At 42.7% G+C, this 23,233-nt stretch overlaps 1 pseudogene; it reads left to right on the forward strand.

Moving 5' to 3' along the window:
* Positions 1-109: 109 nt before the first annotated feature.
* LOC133361392 (oocyte zinc finger protein XlCOF6-like) lies at positions 110-22,487 on the forward strand (annotated as a pseudogene).
* Positions 22,488-23,233: the final 746 nt, after the last annotated feature.

Consider the following 23,233-nt stretch of genomic DNA (forward strand, 5'->3'; position numbering starts at 1 on the left):
TGAGCCCGTCTCATTAACATAATTTATTCAGTTACACTCCCGCTCGTTGGGGGAGGGGATTGTGTTGAACACCGCAAGTGACGTCATGTCACCTCCTGCTGCCGCGTGACGTCACGAGCTGCTACACCGCGCTCGCTCTCACAGATCCGAGGTGGGAAGTTAACATCGTTGTTGTCGTTGTGGTTGTTGTTGTTTACCCAGGTAGAGCCTCTCTCCGTCTCTCTCTCGTAGGGATATCAATTGAGTAGCAGCGAGTATGGAATCGATGTCCAGGTTGGAACATTACAACGCGAGGCCTAGCCACGCGGGGCCTTGCCTCCTGCCCTCGCCTGATTGCATTTGCTTTAATCCTCTGCTTAAGTTTAATTCGTCTTCATCTGGCTCACTACTTCATGGGACCTCCTTTGCCAGTAGCAACATATAAGAAGAGGTTTTTTCCCCCCCTTTTTTGGCAACAAAACAGGTGTTAAGATATTCTTGGTTCTTTCGGTAAAGTCTCGTAGAAGGGAAATAATAAAGTAATACAATTTCTTGCTGTGGATTTCACAGCTGACGATGATTGCTCGTGTTGCAGTCGAAACGTGAGAATTTGTTAATTTTTTTAATTATGTTTTTCTTCTACGTGACGGTGTGAAAAACAGCAAGAATTTTTTAAAAAATTTTTATGAAATTTTCTTGCTCGTGTTGCAGTCGAAACGTCGTGAGAATTTTTATTTATTTAATTTTCCTTCTACGTGACTTTAGGTGTGAAAAACAGCAAGAAATTTTTGGAAAATTTTCTTGCCGTGTTTTTCACACCCGACGATGATTGCTCGTGTTGCAGTCGAAACGTCGTGAGAAATGTTTTTATTTTATAGTTTTTCTTCTACGTGACTTTAGGTGTGAAAAACAGCAATACATTTTTGCCGTGTTTTTCACACCCGACGCTGATTGCTCGTGTTGCAGTTGAAAAGTCGTGAGAAATGTTTTTAATTTATTGTTTTTCTTCAACGTGACTTTAGGTGTGAAAAACAGCAAGAAATTTTTGGAAAATTTCGGATAATTTTCTTGCTGTGTTTATCACACCTGACGATGATTGCTCGTGTTGCAATCGAAACGTCGTGAGGATTTTAAATTGTTTCATATTTTATTATTTCCCTTCTACTTGATGACTTTACCGAAAGAATCAAGAATATGAATCCCTGCAGTCACGAAAGCTTTAAATAAAAATGTAGGTGTTAAGATGTTTAAACGCCGACCTGAAACCTTTTGCAAGCAATCGTGTCTGCATTAACCACAATATACTCGCGATCAATATGCAAACAAAACACATGCTGTGATAATCTGTGCATTGTCTGTGAAACTGATTGGTCCACACTAGAGACGGCTTTCTTTCGAGCCTAGTCTCAAACGGTGTTAGATCAGAGGACAGCGCCAAAAGGCGTACACAGCACAAAGACAACGCCACCATCAGAACAATGACAGCTCGGGGTGAGCATCTACATCATGGGACCTCCTTTGCCAGTAGCAAAATATAAGAAGAGGCTTTTCCCCTTTTATAATTTAAAGATTTGTACAATTTTTGTTTTGGGATATTTTTTGTATATGGTTTCTCCGTGTTTATTTCAACTGGTTGGACCATCTCTAGCTCCGCACACCTACCTTGATGCACCCATCTCAGGCCTATATAAGACCTTATCTCAGCAGCTTTTTCTCTCACCTGAAGACGATTGCTTGTTTTGCGATCGAAACGTCGTGATCTATTATTTTCTATGTACGCGACTTGACCAAAAGACCCAAAGAGTATTAATTCCTGCAGTCACGAAAGCTTTAAATCAATAAATAACTATGTAGTTTGAGAAGCTCCCAATGCACCATTGGAACCTCCTTTGCCAGTAGCAAAATATGATAATTGTTTTTTTACCCTTTTATCTGGCAACAAAACTGACACCTTTTTTTTACCAGGAGTCATGTTTGCATTGACTACAATACCTGCGGTCAGAATGCAAACAAAAACACAACTCTGATAATGTATGCACTGTCCTTGAAATTGATTGGTCCACACCCGAGACAGCTTTTCTTAGAGCCTAGTCTCACATGCTGTTGGACCAGATGACGCCAAAAGGCGTACAACTCAAAGACAATGCACCATCAGAGTATGAGAGCTCGGGGTAAAAATTTACACCATTGGAACCTCCTTTGCCAGTAGCAAAATATGATCATTGTTTTTTTTACCCTTTTGTCTGGCAACAAAACTGACACCTTTTTTGAGTTGTACGCCTTTTGGCGTCATCTGGTCCAACACCATATTAACTGCCCTGCTGGTATGCTGCAGGGCAGTTAATATATATTTTCTCTGCAACAACGATGAGGTCGGAAGAGCGACGCCCACATGAATAGGTGGAGCGCTGGGTTCCTAAAACCCAGCAAGACAGTGGGGAACACAGCTGGTTCATCTGTCAGTCATCCCTTGACACCTGGATCATTCCCATTACCTCCTGACAAGGAATCCGCACTTACATGGCCTTAAATTGCACCTATCATGGCATTAGCACTGGGATAAGGTTACTTGCAATTCGTCATGAATGGTGGATTTTTGTTTATATATGTTAATGATGCATGTGAAATGTATGTGTATTTAAGAGTTTATCTTTGTGGGGAGCTGTGGTGCAGTTATTTCACTGCATTTTGAACTCAACAATTAGTTTGATTATCACCGACAGCAAACATGATTGATAAGTGAAAGCTGAACTGCTTGTGGGCCTCTGCTATGTTGATTGATCTTAAATTAATTACATGATGAAGGGAGGAAGCGTCAATACTGAGCAGATGAAGGCGGCCAGACATGGTTCTGGACACACCACCACTTTTTACCATGTGTGACAGTGTCAAGTTTGTATTTGCAGTAAATTATATTAACTATTGAACATGGAAGTGAAATTAAAACAATCGTTTATTTTAGTTTCCCTCTGGAACTTTTTGGAAGAATGGAAACAGGAAATTAACAGCACATATGCTGCTGAAGTTAAGATCTGTTCATCCAAGCATTCAAGCAAATCTGAGCCTGGCTTCACACCTCTAAAGTTGAGATTGAACATTTATTGATGCATTTCTGCATAATACAAATAGTATTATTCCCAACGGCCTTTGCTATGTTAGCTGAAATTTGCTTTTATAAATACTACTTTTGCAGCCAATAAGCCGAAATTGTGTGCTTGGTGTTGTTGTATATGCCGGATTATGAAATTTTGATAAAGAATAAAATAAATTAATGACATTTTAAACAATGCGTAAATCACATAAATTATGTTAATGTATGTAATTATATTAATACATTATGATAATTGATATAATCGTATTAATGCATGTGATTATGTTAATGTTTGCAGTTATGATAATTAGGCTTAGCTTCGTTATCCAGAGTTGTATCAATCAGGATAAAACGATTATCTTTGATTAAACATTTATTGATTATCTTAGTGTGTTTATGTAATGTTAGGTCTCCAAATTCATATCTCATCGCAGGTTACATTTCTTATAAATAAGAAAGTTTGGCATGGACTGGGAAAGAAGCACTCGAACACTTGGTGTTAAGCAATTTTAATTCTAAACAACATATGACACTAATATGCAAAGGCAAAAGTATTCGTCAATAGATTCATTGGCAAGATTATGCAATTAACGAAAATAAATGTATCAAACATTTCTTATTCATGTAACTCGACGGCAGCAACTGCTTTGCACAATCAGTTGATATTGAATGCACCACCTTGAAATGGCAACCCTTTTTGAAACACAAAGATAACTTTTTGAAATTCTTATTCGTGTGCGTGTTGTGTGTGCGTTGTCCCCTTGTAAAATTAATATTTTAAGCCGAGGCAAGGCGCTGTGTGGGAGCTTGTGGGGTGGGGGAGGGGATACAACCAGCTCTTCAGAGGTTACTTCTCGCTTGGGCGTGGCCGCAGCGAGCCCGTCCTGCTTTCTCTCTCCACTGCTAGATTGAGCGGCGTCGGCACGACGCTCGCCGTCGTGGCGTGCAATGATTCCGTCGTCGGATAGCGCCGTTCCTCCACTGCTGGATGACGAGTCGGCACGACGCTCAGTGACGCCCGGGTGTGCTGCTCGTGCACTCTCTCCACCGCTTGATGAGTGGCGTCGGCACAACGCTCACCGTCGTGGTGCGCGATGATTCCGTCGTCAGATAGCGCGCAGCTCCTCCGCCGCTGGATGACGAGTCGGCACGGCGCTCCCTGTCGTGGTGCGCGATGATTCCGTCGTCGCTGCTGGACGTCTTGTTTGTTTTCACTGGGTGTTGGTCGGTGTGTGTGTGTGTGTATCAAACACACGGCGCATTCGATGGCGCTCTCTCTCTTGGTGGCAGCTCCAGTCTTCTCCACTGCTGTATGATTGTTGAGTCGGCACTATGCTCACCTTCGGTGGTGCCCAATAGCGCTCGCAGCTCATCCGCAGGTCGTCAGTGCTGACACTCTTTCTCCCTTGGCGTGCAGCTACCAGCTTCACGCGGGTACTCGCTGATGCCTCTCCCGCCCTCACTTCAGGGGTTTCGTTGGGTCAGGTTCTCTCACGAGAATGATAGCTGGAATTTCGCAAGCTTCACTCGCACTTAACCACACCTCGCCACTTCGTTCTGCGAGAAGCGACACCGGCCATTGGTATCAGACTTCTGCGACTCCAACGACCCCTCCTCGTTCCATCTCTCCTCAAAGCACGATGCGCCCCAGCTCCCCTTGCGAGCCCCGTCGCAACGCCGCGTCGCAAGCCGAGTCCCGAGACTGAGCACGACTCGAACCAGACTGCTCACAGACTTCTGTGCGTTTGTGCTTAAACTCAAAAATGTGAACCCCTCCCCTCTGCGCATTTCTTGCGAGAGAGACAACAAACCGAAAAAAAACCAGACACCCTCCCGACCCCTCCTCGTGACCCTTTCTAACCCCCTAAGTATTTATGGTGCCATCTGTTTGTGCCGGACCGTTGGAGACAAAGGTGGCTGGGGGAGGTCCTGACGTTTGCAGTTTCTTTTGGTGGCATTCCACTTTCCCAGATGTCTGTCGTGGAACGTGGCGAGTAGTGGGTTGTTTTCATGATTTAATAATAAATAAATAAATATATAAATTTGTTGCCCTATTCTTAATCTTCATTTTTGGAAAACAGGGCATATGTACAACAGTGTTTTGGGTTAACATTTATTTTGAAGATACTAGGGCTTCCAGGCATATTTATAACCATTTGCCCTCTCATTGTGTGTCTGAACATCCCGCGTGATGAATTGGGGATAATCTTGAATATATGAATAAAGATAGATGTGTAAGTCATTACTCTGTGCCTCGATACTGATGAAGATGGTGTGGACATTTTTTTCTGTCTGCAGCTGATGCTTCTGATGATGCTTCCTCTGCAGAATTGGTCTGATGGAGCAAAGGCACACAGCGCGGCTCGGTAGACAAAGACAACAATGGGACCAGTATGCAAGCAGCATGGATTCTACTGGAAATGTTAAACAGGACCAGAGATCTCCAACGGGAGAGAAACCCTTCAAGTGCAGTGTGTGTGGGAAGGCATTTTCATATTCATCTTATCTTAAAATACACCAGAGAACACACACAGGAGAGAAACCCTTCAAGTGCAGTGTGTGTGAGATGGCATTTTCACAGTCATCTTATCTTAAAATACACCAGAGAACACACACAGGAGAGAAACCCTTCAAGTGCAGTGTGTGTTGTAAGACATTTTCAAGATCAATTTATCTTAAAAAACACCAGAGAACACACACAGGAGAGAAGGCCTTCAAGTGCAGTGTGTGTGAGATGGCATTTTTAGATTCATCAAATCTTAAAATGCACCAGAGAACGCACACAGGAGAGAAACCCTTTACGTGCAGTGTGTGTGGGAAGGCATTTTCAAGTTCGTCTTATCTTAAAATACACCAGAGAATACACACAGGAGAGAAACCCTTCAAGTGCAGTGTGTGTGAGTTGGCATTTTCAAGTTCATCTAATCTTAAAATCCACCAGAGAACGCACAAAGCAGAGAACCCCTTCAAGTGCAATGTGTGTGAGAAGGCATTTTCAAGTTCATCTTATCTTAAAATACACCAGAGAACACACACAGGAGAGAAACCCTTCAAGTGCAGTGTGTGTTGGAAGACATTTTCAAGTTCATTTTATCTTAAAAAACACCAGATAACACACACAGGAGAGAAACCCTTCAAGTGCAGTGTGTGTGAGATGGCATTTTCACAGTCATCACATCTTATAATGCACCAGAGAACGCACACAGGAGAGAAACCCTTTACATGCAGTGTGTGCGGGAAGGCATTTTCAAGTTCGTCTTATCTTAAAATACACCAGAGAATACACACAGGAGAGAAACCCTTCAAGTGCAGTGTGTGTGAGATGGCATATTCATATTCATCAAATCTTAAAATACACCAGCGAATACACACAGGAGAGAAACCCTTCAAGTGTTCTCTGTGCGGGAAGGCGTTTGCACAGTCAACACAGCTTAATACACACCAGATAACACACTGGCATCAGAAGACCCCCAAGGAGTGTAGTCTGAAATCGACTTGTGAAAGTCAAAGTGCTGCAATGAGCCCATCCCTCCTGAAAAAAGAACCAGAAGTAAATTCCAGCTTGGACACTATGAAATGTATCAAGATGAAATTTGAAGAGGCGAAGGTGAAATTTGAAGAGGCTGACGGTGAAGAGCGAAGAAGTGACAGTGAAGAGCGAAGAAGTGAAGGTAAAATGTGAAGATGAACATTCAACTCCAAAATCGGACCTTCACATCAATGGAGGCACTCCAAAATCGGACCTTCACATCAATGGAGGCACCGTGAAGCAGGAGGAGAATTCTGACTGTGAGGCAGAGCGAGGCAACTCCCAGCAGTTTGTGGAAGTGGAGGTGTGGGTGGACTTCTTAGACAATACAAAGTCAAATGGAGAACCTGTAGATGTGTAAGCTTGGGACAATGAAGCTGCAATAGATTCACATTTGTCACAGGCCTTTAATGAAAAGAACGTGAAGTTGAACACTCCATTCCTAGGTTCAACCTGCAGAGTAAAAGCGGTCAGTATTTGCGGACCTGTGGGTTGGGTAGATCTCTAATTAGGAGCGAGAGCCAATAAGCTCCCAAGCATTCACTATGTTATAAACAGGAACCTGCGGGGTGGGCTGGTAGGAACGAATAACCAAAGAATATAAACAATGTATTATTACACTTGTTTAGCCAGGAAAGCCCCACCGAGTCTAAAGGTTTTTGTAGGGTCCTGCCAAGTGTTTGCAGTAGGGGGCGATGTTGCTACACCTAATCGGACGATCCGAAGGGAGATTTTGAGGCCTAGTTCTAGGCTTTAGGCCTATCTGTAGGCTTTAAGGCGCTGTGACCTAATTTGTAATTTAAATGTTTTAATTATTAATGTATAATTTTAATGTTTTAATTATTAATGTAAAAGCTTTAAATGTAAATGTTTTTTTATTTTAAAACATCAGGGAATGTAACATTGTTAAACATTAACTCCCTTTCACACACGCGGGGGTACGATACGAAGGGAGACTGTGAGGCCTAGTTCTAGGCGTTAGGCCTAGCTGTAGGCTTTAGGGCGCTGTGAGTTTTTTTAATTTAATTTCAAAGTTTGAATTATAATTATTAATGTATAATTTAAATGTTTTAATTATTAATGTAAAAGCTTTAAATGTTAATGTTTCTATTTTAAAACATCAGGGAATGTAACATTGTTAAACATTAACTCCCTTTCACACACGCGGGGGTACGATACGAAGGGAGACTGTGAGGCCTAGTTCTAGGCTTTAAGCCTAGCTGTAAGCGTTAGGCCGCTGTGAGTTAATTTTTTATTTAAATATTTTAATGATTTATGTAAAAGCTTTAAATTTAAATGTTTCTATTTAAAAACATCAGGGAATGTAACATTGTTAAACATTAACTGCCTTGCACACACGCGGGGGTACGATACGAAGGGAGATTTTTTGGCGTATTTCGAGGCTTTAGGCCTAGCTGTAGGCTTTAGGGCGCTGTGAGTTAAATTTGAATTTAAAAGTTTTAATTAAAAGCTATCTCAGGGAATTATAAGGTAATGTTACACTTGTTTAGCCAGGAAAGCCTCATTAATTTAAATGTTTTAATTAAAAGCTATCTGAGGGAATTATAAGGGAATGTTACACTTGTTTAGCCAGGAAAGCGTCACTGAGTCTAAAGGTTTTTGTAGGGTCATGCCAAGTGTTTGCAGTAGGGGGCGATGTTGCTACACGGACGGACGGTCGGACGGACGGTCAGGCGGACGGACGAAATCATTTATTGTAGGCTGGTCCACTTCGTTCCTACCAGTATACTATTAACATTTATATGGTGCTTGCTTAATTGCCTCAGCAACTCGGAGTTTTGTATCATATCTCATCACAAACACTCAAAGAGCACGCCTTTTGGCGTCCTCTGGATTAACACCGTTTGATACTAGGCTCGAAAGAAAGCTGTCTCTGGTGTGGACCAATCAGTTTCAAAGACAATGCATATGTTGTGTCCTATGACTAGCCACACAATGATCCGAGGGGAGAGAAATTCACGTAAAGACAGAGACACGACCCATACATCGAGACTACTGCAAGTTACAGAAGACTACAAGCGACAGAGAGTACTGCGACGGGCAGACTCCGGGGCATGTGTCTCGCAGAGAAGAGGGGCGAGGTGATGCTTGGTGCTGAGTTCGGCATGGACTGACAGTATCGCTGAGAGTTTCATTCTACATTTATCCTGATGTTTTGAGTCGCATGCAAAGTCAAGGATTGCGATGAGTTGTATTGTAATAAGCTTTCACAGTTGTTTAAGAGGTGTGCAAATACAATTTACAAGTTTTGAGAGTGAGTTCCAGCTCCCATGAGCAGCTGCGATCGGCAGGCTCCGGGGAAACTGCCCCCGTGACTGGCACATCGTCAACGAGCTGCACCAGCAGAAGCCACGAGTCTACGAAATAAACACAAAGAGTTACTTACTGCAAGCAGCAAGATCTGGGGTGGGACTCTAGCAATGGTTCACCGAGTACGAGCTCGGCGCTGACAGAAGAAGTATCTCTCAAAGTTATTCTACACTGAGTGCCAGCTCCCACGAGCAGCTGCAGCCCAAGAGATAGAGTGACGAGCAACGACGAGCAATCAACCGGGAGAAAGGGTGGAAGCCCAAGCATCGACCAAGCCAGCATCGCAGAGAACCAGCTGCACGCGCAACCAGGCATCGCCAGAGAGCACGGAGCCGGAGAGAGAGCGTAGCAGCGCCACCGAGCAAGGGTGTCAGCTGCCAGCGGACAAGCGGCGAGCGCTGTCGAGCACCTTCAAAGACAAACATCGTGCCGACTCTGCTCATCCAGCAGGGTAAAGAGCCTGACCAGCTGCCCGTGAGGAGGAGGAGAGCGCCAGCGAGAGCGCCGTGGGTTCGACCCACACACACCGACCAGCACCAGCTGTGAACCAAGACACGAGTGAGGAACGGCGACCTGCAGACGAGCTGCGGGCGCTATCTGACGACGGAATCATCGCGCACCGCCGACGGCGAGCGTCGTGCTGACTCTTCACCCAGCAGTGGGCAGCAGCTCCAGCTGTCGCCGAGCAAGAGAGAGAGCGAGGAAGCTGTGTACATGACCCTCCCCCACACTCGCATACCACGTATCATCCAGCGTCTACTTGACGCAAAGAATTGATCAAGGAGACAAAACCACCAAACACACACATACCGCACATACCGGGACTAATAATAATAAAAATAATGATAAGAGTGTGTCAAGTATTATCTGATAGTGAAGAACATTGCTGCCCATTGAGTCACGTGGATACGGTCGTTGAGAAGTTTTTTAGTCGTTCTTTTTGTTAATTTTAACTGTACCGATGAATTCATTGACGAAACTAAACGTTTAGAAACCTACGTTACGAATCCACACACTCACAGGGAGACTCTTGTGTTGAAATCTTTCTTTTGATCACAGAATCTTGCCCGCTATTTTATTGAAGCCTTAGCCAATTGATAAGCATTTGCTGAAGCAGGCACACTGTGCCGCACACCATTGTTCCAAGACATTTAGTTAATTAAATATTCTACCAATGAATTCATTAAGGTCTACTTTTGCATTCGGGACATGTTTCTTTATTGCCGTTTGTATGAATATCGTCACGTTAATTTTTAAGGACTTTATCCTATGCTCGCGTTACTCTGAGGAATTAACCGATTGCTCTGTTACCCAGTTTAACAACGTAATCATTGAGGGTTAAATGTAAGGATCAATGAGGAGCACATCTCCAGGAGTACAGTGTTGACAATTCCAAGCATAAGAGTTCGCATATTAGAGTTATGTTTTTGTTTAGAAATTAAAGTTGCTTAACACAGAAGTGTCTGAGTGGTTCCTTCCTAAGTTCATGCATAATGATCTTATTTATAAGAACTGTATCCTTTGGCGAGATCTGAATTCTGAGACCTGATAGAATTACACTAAAACATAATCAGTAAAAGTTAAAGCGAGAATCTTTGTGTTATCACGATTAGTAAGAAGACGATTTTTTCACGGACCAGCGGGGGGGGGGGGGGGGGGGGGGGGTTGCAGGGATGGTTTCATGATGATTCAAGAACATATTTATTGTGCACTTTATTTATATTATTACATTGTAGTATGAAATAATTATACAACTCGCCATAATGCAGAATCAGTGGGAGCCCTGAGCTTGTTTTCCTGTAACGAGATGGTGGGAGACGGTGACAACCGAAGTGTGTTGCATATGTCCAGTCTACTCCATAATCTCGTTTTGGTTGCTGTCACTGCAGAAAACCCTGCTTCACAAAGATAGGATGTTGGAAATGGAAGCAGGCTTTTCAGTGCTTTTGTGACAATCTCAGGATATTCCGCCTTGACTTTAATCCAGAACGTATAGAGATTTGAAGTGGTCTCAAAACATACTTTTAAGGCCACCTTCGTTTGCGATCTCAAGCAGTTGATCCTCTTCTAGCACAGACAAAGTCGATTTACCTGGCTTATTCACAAATGGGTCGCGGGTCCATTCCTTCCCAGTTCGGGGGTCTTTTGTGGTTGGGAAGTAATGCTCAAACTCTTTTAAAAGCTGAGATAGGTTTTAATGCACCAGCTGGGAGAAAGGCCCTGGCTCAGTCTCTTTCAAAATCTCTGCTAGTGTTTGAAACATGTCAAAAGTTCCAATGTTCACTCGTCGCCCCCATAATTCCAGTTTGGCTTTGAATGTAGCCACTTTATCTGCCGAATTGAACAGAGTTGTCGTTCTCCCCTGAAATGACAGATTGAGTACGTTGAGCAGGCTTAACATGTCACACAAGTGAGCAAGTTTTTGGACCCATTCTGTGTCACTGAAATGTGCTGCCAGTGGTGACTGTTTTTCTAAAAGATGTCTCTGGAGTGGCTCTCGCAACTCAAAAACTCTGGCCAGTGATCTACCTTTAGAAAGCCATCTCACTTCTGTGTTTTAGAGATGATGTGTGGTGAGCGCACTGCGCTACGAACCCGGCGATCCGAGTTCGATTCCCGCTCACGGCCACCACGATTATTTTTACTGGTCCTGGGCTTCCCCTAGGTCGACTCAACCTCAAACGAGTAGCTGATGTGGTGTGTGAACATCGCCACTGGGGAGACCAAAGGCGGCCGGGCGTGGTGAATCCAAGTCCCGGGCAAAGCCGGGGAAGTCAAGCTAGTCTTCAATATATTAAAGGAAAATTTGTGAATGTGTTGTACGTTCAAAATGTTTAGCTGTACATGCAACAAACTTGAAATTTGCAATGTGGGTACTTTGCAAAATGTACACCATGAAAAAATTATAAAAAAATTAACTTTTTTTTTTGGGGGGGGGGGGGGGGGGGGAAATGACCATGAAGTGTTGGCGAGAATCGATATCTGCTGAGCGTTTGTGGTATCGATTAAAAGGGAATAGGCCGTTCTAAATAAATCTACAACCTTCGATTCCTTTGTGCGATCTAAAGAATCGAATTTTGACGCGCGAGCGTAAGTTTATTTTCCACCGCGCGTTGGGATTTATTTACATTTTATTAAAAAAATTATTCATAAGACTAATAAAAAAAAATTCATTTGTATATGTTATGTTTTTAATTTTCTTGAGAAGTTTTTCAATAAATTTTTCCCCCAGGCAGTACCTAATAAATGAAACAAACTATCAACTGGCGGTTCATTAACATAATTTATTCATAAATGCTATCGCTAGTTCATTGTGACTGGTTCAGCATCCACGCCTCATCACTGGACATGAGCCTGTCTCATTAACATAATTTATTCAGTTACACTGCCGCTCGTTGTGGGAGGGGATTGTGTTGAACACCGCAAGTGACGTCACGAGCTGCCACACCGCGCTCGCTCTCACAGATCCGAGGTGTGAAGTTAACATCGTGGTTGTTGTTGTCGTGGTGGTTGTTGTTGTTTATCCAGGTAGAGCCTCTCTCCGTCTCTCTCTCGTCGGGATATCAATTGAGTAGCAGCGAGTATGAAATCGATGTCCAGGTTGGAACATTGCAACGCGGGGCCTAGCCACGCGGGGCCTTGCCTCCTGCCCTCGCCTGATTGCATTTGCTTTAATCCTCTGCTTAAGTTTAATTCGTCTTCATCTGGCTCACTACTTCATGGGACCTCCTTTGCCAGTAGCAACAAAACAGGTGTTAAGATATTCTTGGTTCTTTCGGTAAAGTCACATAGAAGGTAAATAATACTGGTAGGAACGAAGTGGACCAGACCACCAATAGATTAATGTGTCCGTCCCTCCGTCCTTCCCTCCGTGTATCAACATCGCCCCCTACTGCAAACACTTGGCATGACACGTGTAACATTCCCTTATTCCCTGAGATAGCTTTTGATTAAAACCTTGAAATTAAATAAAGTGCGCGCGTTTCGTTAACATTAACGTGAGTAGCCGCGTGTAAGAGTTACATTTTAATGAGACGCGCGCAACTATAATGTTACTGAGGCCTAGTCCGTTAGCGCCTCGTATACAGCCTTAGGCTTTTGCGTGGCAAGGTATATTAAGCGTTTATTTTAATATGTTTATAAAAAATTAATTGCACTTTTAACATTAATGCGAGTAGCCGCGTGTAAGAGTTACATTTTAACGACAGGCGCGCGCTATAATCAGTAGTTTATAAACTGTATTAGTCACTTTAAAGTTACTGAGGCCTAGTCATTCAGCGCCTCGTATACAGCCTTAGGCCTTTGCGTGGCAAGGTATATTAAGCGTTTATTTTAATGTTTATAAAAAGTTAATTGCACTTTTAACATTAACGTGAGTAGCCGCGTGTAAGAGTTACATTTTAACGAGATGCGCGCACTATAATGAGTGGTTTATTAACTTTATTTCTCACTTTTAAGTTACTGAGGCCTAGTCCGTTAGCGCCTCGTATACAGCCTTAGGTCTTTGCGTGGCAAGGTATATTAAGCGTTTATTTTAATTTGTTTATAAAAAATAAATTGCAGTTTTAACATTAACGCGAGTAGCCGCGTGTAAGAGTTACATTTTAACGACAGGCGCGCGCTATAATCAGTAGTTTATAAACTGTATTTGTCACTTTAAAGTTACTGAGGCCTAGTCCGTTAGCGCCTCGTATACAGCCTTAGGCTTTTGCGTGGCAAGGTATATTAAGCGTTTATTTTAATATGTTTATAAAAAATAAATTGCACTTTTAACATTAACGCGAGTATTCGCGTGTAAGAGTTACATTTTAACGACAGGCGCGCGCTATTATCAGTAGTTTATAAACTGTATTAGTCACTTTAAAGTTACTGAGGCCTAGTCATTCAGCGCCTCGTATACAGCCTTAGGCCTTTGCGTGGCAAGGTATATTAAGCGTTTATTTTAATTTGTTTATAAAAAATAAATTGCACTTTTAACATTAACGCGAGTAGCCGCGTGTAAGAGTTACATTTTAACGACAGGCGCGCGCTATAATCAGTAGTTTATAAACTGTATTAGTCACTTTAAAGTTACTGAGGCCTAGTTAAAATAATGAAAATAAAACATTGTGAGAATTATTTTATTATGTTTTATTTTTATTATTTGATTACTTCCCTTCTCCGTGACTTTACCGAAAGAACCAAGAAGACGCATCATATTGTTGTGGATTCGCTCTCCAGCACACCGGTGTTGCTGTACGACTCACGAATTGGCCACGTTCTGGTCACGCTGTGTCGGGTGGTGGCGGGTTTAACGACACATTTACGCTATCTAACCCCCCCCCCCCAAATAAAAAAAAACTACATTATGGATGATATTGGTCGCGAAAGCCTACTACGTGTTAAACTAATACTGGTAGGAACGAAGTGGACCAGACCACCAATAGATTAATGTGTCCGTCCGTCCGTCCGTGGGAGGGGTGGTGTTGAGGGTGGTGTTGGAAATGAAAGACTACGAGTCTTTAAATCTCACAGCGTTTCTTGTCAAAACAAACACTTTTAATTAACGTTACACTAGAATACAGTAATTTTTTCTTTAACTCCTCTATACCCGGTCGATATCTCTGTACCGGTACTAAGTATTATTCCTACCAGCCCACCCCGCAGGGTCCTGTTAATAAGTAATACAATTTCTTGCTGTGGATTTCACACCTAACGATGATTGCTCGTGTTGCAGTCAAAACGTGAGAAATGTTTTTTATTTTTTTCTTCTGTTTTTCTTCTACGTGACGGTGTGAAAAACAGCAAGAATTTTTTTTAAATTGTATAAAATTTTCTTGCTGTGTTTTTCACACCTGATTGCTCGTGTTGCAGTCGAAACGTCGTGAGAATTTGTATTTATTTCATTTTTCTTCTACGTGAATCGGTGTGAAAAACAGCAAGAATTTTTTTCAAAATTTTGGAAAATTTTCTTGCCGTGTTTTTCACACCCGACGATGATTCCTCGTGTTGCAGTCGAAACGTCGTGAGAATTTTAATTTTATTTTTTATTTTATTGTTTTTCTTCTACGTGACTTTAGGTGTGAAAAACAGCAATACATTTTTGCCGTGTTTTTCACACCCGACGCTGATTGCTCGTGTTGCAGTTTAAAAGGGAGAAATGTTTTTAATTTATTGTTTTTCTTCAACGTGACTTTAGGTGTGAAAAACAGCAAGAAATTTTTGGAAAATTTCGGATAATTTTCTTGCTGTGTTTATCACACCTGACGATGATTGCTCGTGTTGCAATCGAAACGTCGTGAGAAATTTTAATTGTTTTATATTTTATTATTTCCCTTCTACTTGATGACTTTACCGAAAGAATCAAGAATATGAATCCCTGCAGTCACGAAAGCTGTAAATAAACATTTAGGTGTTAAGATGTTTAAACGCCGACCTGAAACCTTTTGCAAGCAATCGTGTCTGCATTAACCACAATATACTCGCGATCAATATGCAAACAAAACACATGCTGTGATAATCTGTGCATTCTCTGTGAAACTGATTGGTCCACACCAGATACGGCTTTCTTTCGAGCCTAGTCTCAAACGTTGTTAGACCAGAGGACAGCGCCAAAAGACGTACACAGCACAAAGACAACGCCGCCATCAGAACAATGACAGCTCGGGGTGAGCAGTTACATCATGGGACCTCCTTTCCCAGTAGCAAAATATAAGAAGCTTTACCCCTTTTATCATTTACAGATTTGTACAATTCTTTTTGTCTTGGGATATTTTTTGTATACGGTTTCTCCGTGTTTATTTCAATGGGTTGGACCATCTCTAGCTCCACCCACCTACCTTGATGCACCCATCTCAGGCCTATATAAGACCTTATCTCAGCAGCTTTTTCTCTCACCTGAAAACGATTGCTTGTGTTGCGATCGAAACGTTGTGATCTATTTTCTATGTACGCGACTTGACCGAAAGACCCAAAGAGTATAATTCCTGCAGTCACGAAAGCTTTAAATCAATAAATAACTACGTAGTTTGAGAAGCTCCCAATGCACCATTGGAACCTCCTTTGCCAGTAGCAAAATATGATAATTGTTTTTTTACCCTTTTATCTGGCAACAAAACTGACGCCTTTTTTACGAGCAGTCATGTTTAAATTGACCACAATACCTGCGGTCAGAATGCAAACAAAAACACAACTCTGATAATCTATGCACTGTCCTTGAAATTGATTGGTCCACACCAGAGACAGCCTTTCTTAGAGTCTAGTCTCACATGGTGTTGGACCAGATGGCGCCAAAAGGCGTACAACTCAAAGACAATGTACCATCAGAGTATGAGAGCTCGGGGTACGCATTTACACCATTGGAACCTCCTTTGCCAGTAGCAAAATATGATAATTGTTTTTTTACCCTTTTATCTGGCAACAAAACTGACACCTTTTTTCAGTTGTACGCCTTTGGCGTCATCTGGTCCAACACCATATTAACTGCCCTGCAGGTATGCTGCAGGGCAGTTAATAGATATTTTCTCTGCAGCAACGATGAGGTCGGAAGAGTGACGCCCACATGAATAGGTGGAACTCTGGGTTCCTAAAACCCAGCAAGACAGTGGGGAGCACAGCTGGTTCATTTGTCAGTCATCCCTTGACACCTGGATCATTCCTATTACCTGCTGACAAGGAATCCGCACTTACATGACCTTAAATTGCACCTATCATGGCATTAGCACTGGGATAAGGTTACTTGCAATTCGTCATGAATGGTGGATTTTTATTTATATATTTGAATGATGCATGTGAAATGTACGTGTATTTAGGAGTTTATCTTTGTGGGGAGCTGTGGTGCATTTATTTCACTGCATTATGAACTCAACAATTAGTTTATCACCGACAGCAAACATGATTAAACAGGACCCTGCGATGTGGGCTGGTAGGAACGAATAACCAAAGAATATAAACATAATGTATTATTACACTTGTTTAGCCAGGAAAGCCCCACTGAGTCTAAAGGTTTTTGTAGGGTCCTGCCAAGTGTTTGCAGTAGGGGGCGATGTTGCTACACCGAATCGGACAATACGAAGGGAGAGTGTGAGGCCTAGTTCTACGCTTGAGGCCTAGCTGTAGGCGTTAGGCTGCTGTGAGTTAATTTTTTATTTAAATGTTTTAATTATTCATGTAAAAGCTTAAAATGTAAATGTTTCTATTTAAAAACATCAGGGAATGTAACATTGTTAAACGTTAACTCCCTTTCACACACGCGGGGGTACGATACGAAGGGAGAGTTTGAGGCCTAGTTCTAGGCTTTAGGCTTAGCTGTAGGCTTTAGGCTGCCGTGAGTTCATTTTAAATTTAAATGTTTTTATTATTTATGTAAAAGCTTTACATTTAAATGTTTTTATTTAAAAGCATCAGGGAATGTAACATTGTTAAACATTAACTCCCTTGCACACACGCGGGGGTACGATACGAAGGGAGAGTTTGGGCATAGTTCGAGGCTTTAGGCCTAGCTGTAGGCTTTAGGGCGCAGTGAGTTCAATGTTAAATTAAAAGTTTTAATTAAAAGCTATCTCAGGGAATTATAAGGGAATGTTACACTTGTTTAGCCAGGAAAGCTTCATTAATTTAAATGTTTTAATTAAAAGCTATCTGAGGGAATTATAAGGGAATGTTACACTTGTTTAGCCAGGAAAGCGTCACTGAGTCTAAAGGTTTTTGTAGGGTCATGCCAAGTGTTTGCAGTAGGGGGCGATGTTGCTACACGGACGGACGATATAATCTGTTGTAGGCTGGTCCACTTCGTTCCTACCAGTATAAGTGAAAGCTGAACTGCTTGTGGGCCTCTGCTATGTTGATTGATCTTAAATTAATTACATGGTGAAGTGAGGAAGCGTCAATACTGAGCAGATGAAGGCGGCCAGGCATGGTTCTGGACACACCACCACTTTTTACCATGCCAGTGTGTGACAGTGTCAAGTTTATATTTGCAGTAATTTATATTAACTATTGAACATGGAGGTGAAATCAAAACAATCGTTTATTTTAGTTTCCCTCTGGAACTTTTGGAAGAATGGAAACAGGAAATTAACAGCACATATGCTGCTGAAGTTAAATCTGTTCATCCAAGCGTTCAAGCAAATCTGAGCCTGGCCTCACACCTCTAAAGTTGCTATTGAACATTTGTTTATGCATTTCTGCATAATACAAATAGTATTATTCCCAACAGCCTTTTGCTATGTTAGCTGAATTTTGCTTTTATAAATACTACTTTTGCAGCCAGGCTGCCGAAATTGTGTGCTTGGTGTTTTGTGTTAACATTTATTTTGAAGATACTATGGCTTCCAGGCATATTTATAACCTTTGGCCCTCTCATTGTGTGCCTTAACAGCCCGTGTGATGAATTGGGGATAATCTTGAATATGTGGATAAATATAGACGTGTAAGTCATGTGTGACTGTGTATATATTCATTCCTCTGTCCCTCAATTCTGATGAAGATGGTGTGGACATTTTTTTCTGTCTGCAGCTGATGCTTCTTCTAATGTTTCCTCTGCAGAATTGGTCTGATGGAGCAAAGGCACTCAGCACAGCTCAGTAGACAAAGACAACAATGGGACCAGTATGCAAACAGCATGGATTGTACTGGAAATTTTACACAGGACCAGAGATCTCCAACGGGAGAGAAAGCCTTCAAGTGTACTGTGTGTGGGAAGGCATTTTCAAGTTCATTTTATCTTAAAATACACCAGAGAACACACACAGGAGAGAAACCCTTTAAGTGTACTGTGTGTGAGAAGCCATTTTCAAGTTCATTTGATCTTAAACTACACCAGAAAACACACACAGGAGAGAAACCCTTCAAGTGCACTGTGTGTGAGAAGGCATTTTCAAGTTCATCTTATCTTAAAATACACCAGAGAATACACACAGGAGAAAAACCCTTCCAGTGCACTGTGTGTGAGAAGGCATTTTCACGTTCATCTTATCTTAAAAAACACCAGACAACACACAGAGGAGAGAAACCCTTCAGGTGCACTGTGTGTGAGAAGGCATTTTCAAATTCATTTTATCTTGAAATACACCAGAAAACACACACAGGAGAGAAGCCCTTCAGGTGCACTGTATGTGGGAAGGCATTTGCACAGTCACCACAGCTTCATAGCCACCAGAGAACACACACAGTAGAGAAAGCCTTCAAGTGCACTGTGTGTGGGAATGCATTTTCAAGTTCATCTTATCTTAAAATACACCAGAGAACACACACAGGAGAGATACCCTTCAAGTGCACTGTGTGTGAGAAGGCATTTACATGGTCATCAGGTTTACAGATCCACCAGAGAACACACACAGGAGAGAACCCCTTCAGATGTAGTGTGTGTGGGAAGGCATTTTCAAGTTCGTCTTATCTTAAAATACACCAGAGAACACACACAGGAGATAAACCCTTCAAGTGCAGTGTGTGTGAGATGGCATTTTCACATTCATCAAATCTTAAAATGCACCAGAGAATGCACACAGGAGTGAAACCCTTTATGTGCAGTGTGTGTGGGAAGGCATTTTCAAGTTCATATAATCTTAAAATACACCAGAGAACACACACAGGAGAGAAACCCTTCAAGTGCATTGTGTGTGGGAAGGCATTTTCAAGTTCATATAATCTTAAAATACACCAGAGAACACACACAGGAGAGAAACCATTCAAGTGCACTTTGTGCGGGAAGGCATTTGAACAGTCACCACATCTTCATAGACACCAGAGAACACACGGGCATCAGAAGACCCCCAAGGAGTGTAGTCTGAAATCGACTTGTGAAAGTCAAAGTGCTGCAATGAGCCCATCCCTCCTGAAAAAAGAACCAGAAGTAAATTCCAGCTTGGACAATATGAAATGTATCAAGGTGAAATTTGAAGAGGCGACGGTGAAGAGCGAAGAAGTGACAGTGAAGAGCGAAGAAGTGAAGGTCAAATGTGAAGATGAACATTCAACTCCAAAATTGGACCTTCACATCAATGGAGGCAACGTGAAGCAGGAGGAGAATTCTGACTGTGAGGCAGAGCGAGGCAACTCCCAGCAGTTTGTGGAAGTGGAGGTGTGGGTGGACTTCTTAGACAATACAAAGTCAAATGGAGAACCTGTAGATGTGTAAGATTGAGACAATGAAGCTCCAATAGATTCACATTTGTCACAGGCCTTTAAGGAAAAGAACTTGAAGTTGAACACTCCATTCCTATGTTCAACCTGCAGATTAAGCGCAGTCAGTATTTGCGGCCCTGTGGGTTGGGTAGATCTCTAACTTGGAGCGAGAGCCAATAAGCTCCCAAGCATTCACTATGTTATAATAATATTAGCATTTATATAGTGCTTGCTTAATCGCCTCAGCAACTCGGAGTTTTGTATTATCTCATCACAAACACTCGAAGAGCACACCTTTTGGTGTCCTCTGGATTATCACCGTTTGATACTAGGCTCGAAAGAAAGCTGTCTCTGGTGTGGACCAATCAGTTTCAAAGACAATGCATATATTGTGTCCTATGACTAACCACACGGCAATTCGAGGGGAGAGAATTTCACGTAAAAACAGAGGCACGACCCATACATCGAGACTACTGCAAGTTACAGAAGACTACAAGCGACAGAGTACTGCGACAGGGTAGACTCCGGGGCATGGCCTCGAGATCAACAATGGGTGTTGTGTCTCGCAGAGAAGAGGGGGCGAGGTGATGCTCGTTGCTGAGTTCGGCATGGACCGACAGAGTATCGCTGAGAGTTTTATTCTACATTCATCCTGATGTTTTGAGTTGCTTGCAAAGTCAAGGATTGCGGTAAGTTGTATTGTACTAAGCTTTCACAGTTGTTTAAGAGGTGTGCGAATACAATTTACAAGTTTTGAGAGTGAGTTCCAGCTCCCACGAGCAGCTGCGATCGGCAGGCTCCGGGGAACCTGCCCCCGTGACTGGCACATCGTCAACGAGCTGCACCAGCAGAAGCCACGAGTCTACGAAATCAACACAAAGAGTTACTGCAAGCAGCAAGCTCTGGGGTGGGACTCTGCAATCAACCAAGGATGAAGAGGCTTGCCGAGTAGCAATTGGTCACCGAGTACGAGCTCGGCGCTGACAGAAGTATCGCTCAAAGTTATTCTACACTGAGTGCCAGCTTCCACGAGCAGCTGCAGCCCGAGAGATAGTGACGAGCAACGACGAGCAATCAACTGGGAAAAAGGGTGAAAGCCCAATTATCGACCAAGCCAGCATCGTAGAGAACCAGCTGCACGCACAACCAGGCATCGCCAGAGAGCACGGAGCCGGAGAGAGAGCGCAGCAGCGCCACCGAGCACGGGTGTCAGCTGCCAGCGGACGAGCGGTGAGCGCTGTCGAGCACCTTCAAAGACAAGCATCGTGACTATTCAGCTCATCCAGCAGGGGAAAGAGCCTGACCAGCCGCCCGTGAGGAAGAGGAGAGCGCCGTGTGTTCGACCCACACGCACCGACCAGCACCAGCTGTGAACCAAGACAAGAGTGAGGAACGGCGACCAGCAGACGAGCTGCGGGCGCTATCTGACGACGGAATCATCGCGCGCCGCCGACGGCGAGAGTCGTGCCGCCGACGGCGAGAGTCGTGCCGACTCTTCATCCAGCAGTGGGCAGCAGCTCCAGCTGCCGCCGAGCGAGAGAGAGCGAGGAAGCTGTGTGTATGTCCCTCCGCCACACTCACATACTCACCACGTATCACCCAGCGTCTGCTTGACGCAAAGAATTGATCAAGGAGACAAAACCACCAAACACACACACACCGCACATACCGGGACTAATAATAAGAAGAATGATAAGAGTGCGTCAACTATTAGCTGATAATGAAGAACATTGCTGCCCATTGAGTCACGTGGATACGGTCGTTGAGAAGTATTTTAGTCGTTCTTTTTGTTAATTTTAACTGTACCGATGAATTCATTGACGAAACTTAACGTTTAGAAACCTACGTTACGAATCCACACACTCACAGAGAGACTATTGTGTTTAAATTTTTATTTTGATCACAGAATCTTGCCCGCGGATTTATTGAAGCCTTAGCCAATTGATAAGCATTTGCTGAAGCAGACACACTGCCGCACACCATTGTTCCAAGACGTTTAGTTAATTACATAATCTACCAATGAATTCATTGAGGTCTACTTTTGCATTCGGGACATGTTTCTTTATTGCTGTTAGTATGAATATTGTCACATTTATTTTTAAGGACTTTTTCCTATGCTCGTGTTACTCTGAGGAATTAACCGATTGCTCTGTTACCCAGTTTAACAACGTAATCATTGAGGGTTAAATGTACGGATCAATGAGGAGCACATCTCCAGGAGTACTGTATTGACAATTCCAAGCATAAGAGTTCGCATATTAGAGTGTTATGTTTTTGTTTAGAAATTAAAGTTGCTTAACACAGAAGTGTCTGAGTGGTTCCTTCCTAAGTTCATGCATAATGATCTTAATTATAAGAACTGTGTTCTTTGGCGAGATCTGAATTCTGAGACCTGATAGAATTACACTAAAACATAATCAGTAAAAGTTAAAGCGAGAATCTTTGTATTATCACAATTAGTAAGAAGACAATGTTTTCATGTACCAGTGTGGGGGGGGGGGGGATGGGTTTTATGATGATTCAAGCACATTATATTTGTTGTGCACTTTATTTATATTATTACATTGTAATATGAAATAATTATACAACTCACCATAATGCAGAATCAGTGGGAACCGTGAGCTTGTTTTCCTGTAACTAGATGGTCCCGTCGGGGGTGATGGGAGACGGTGACACCCGAAACGTGTTGCCTATGTCCAGTCTACTCCATAATCTCGTTTTGGTTGCTGTCACTGCAGAAAACCCTGCTTCACAAAGATAGGATGTTGGAAATGGAAGCAGGCTTTTCAGTGCTTTTGTGACAATATCAGGATATTCCGCCTTGACTTTAATCCAGAACGTATCGAGATTTGAAATTGTCTCAAACATACTTTTAAGGCCACCTTCATTTGCGATCTCAAGCAGTTGATCCTCTTCTAGCACAGACAGTCGATTCACCTGGCTTATTCACAAATGGGTCGCGGGTCCATTCCTTCCCAGTTCGTGGGTCTTTTGTGGTTGGGAAGTAATGCTCAAACTCTTTTAAAAGCTGAGATAGGTTTTAATGCACCAGCTGGGAGAAAGGCCCTGGCTCAGTCTCTTTCAAAATCTCTGCTAGTGTTTGAAACATGTCAAAAGTTCCAATGTTCACTCGTCGCCCCCATAATTCCAGTTTGGCTTTGAATTAAGCCACTTTATCTGCCGAATTGAACAGAGTTGTC

Source organism: Lethenteron reissneri, chromosome 72 (assembly GCF_015708825.2).
Source record: "Lethenteron reissneri isolate LAM-NWPU_2019-01 chromosome 72, ASM1570882v1, whole genome shotgun sequence".
NCBI classification, from domain to species: Eukaryota; Metazoa; Chordata; class Hyperoartia; order Petromyzontiformes; family Petromyzontidae; genus Lethenteron; species Lethenteron reissneri.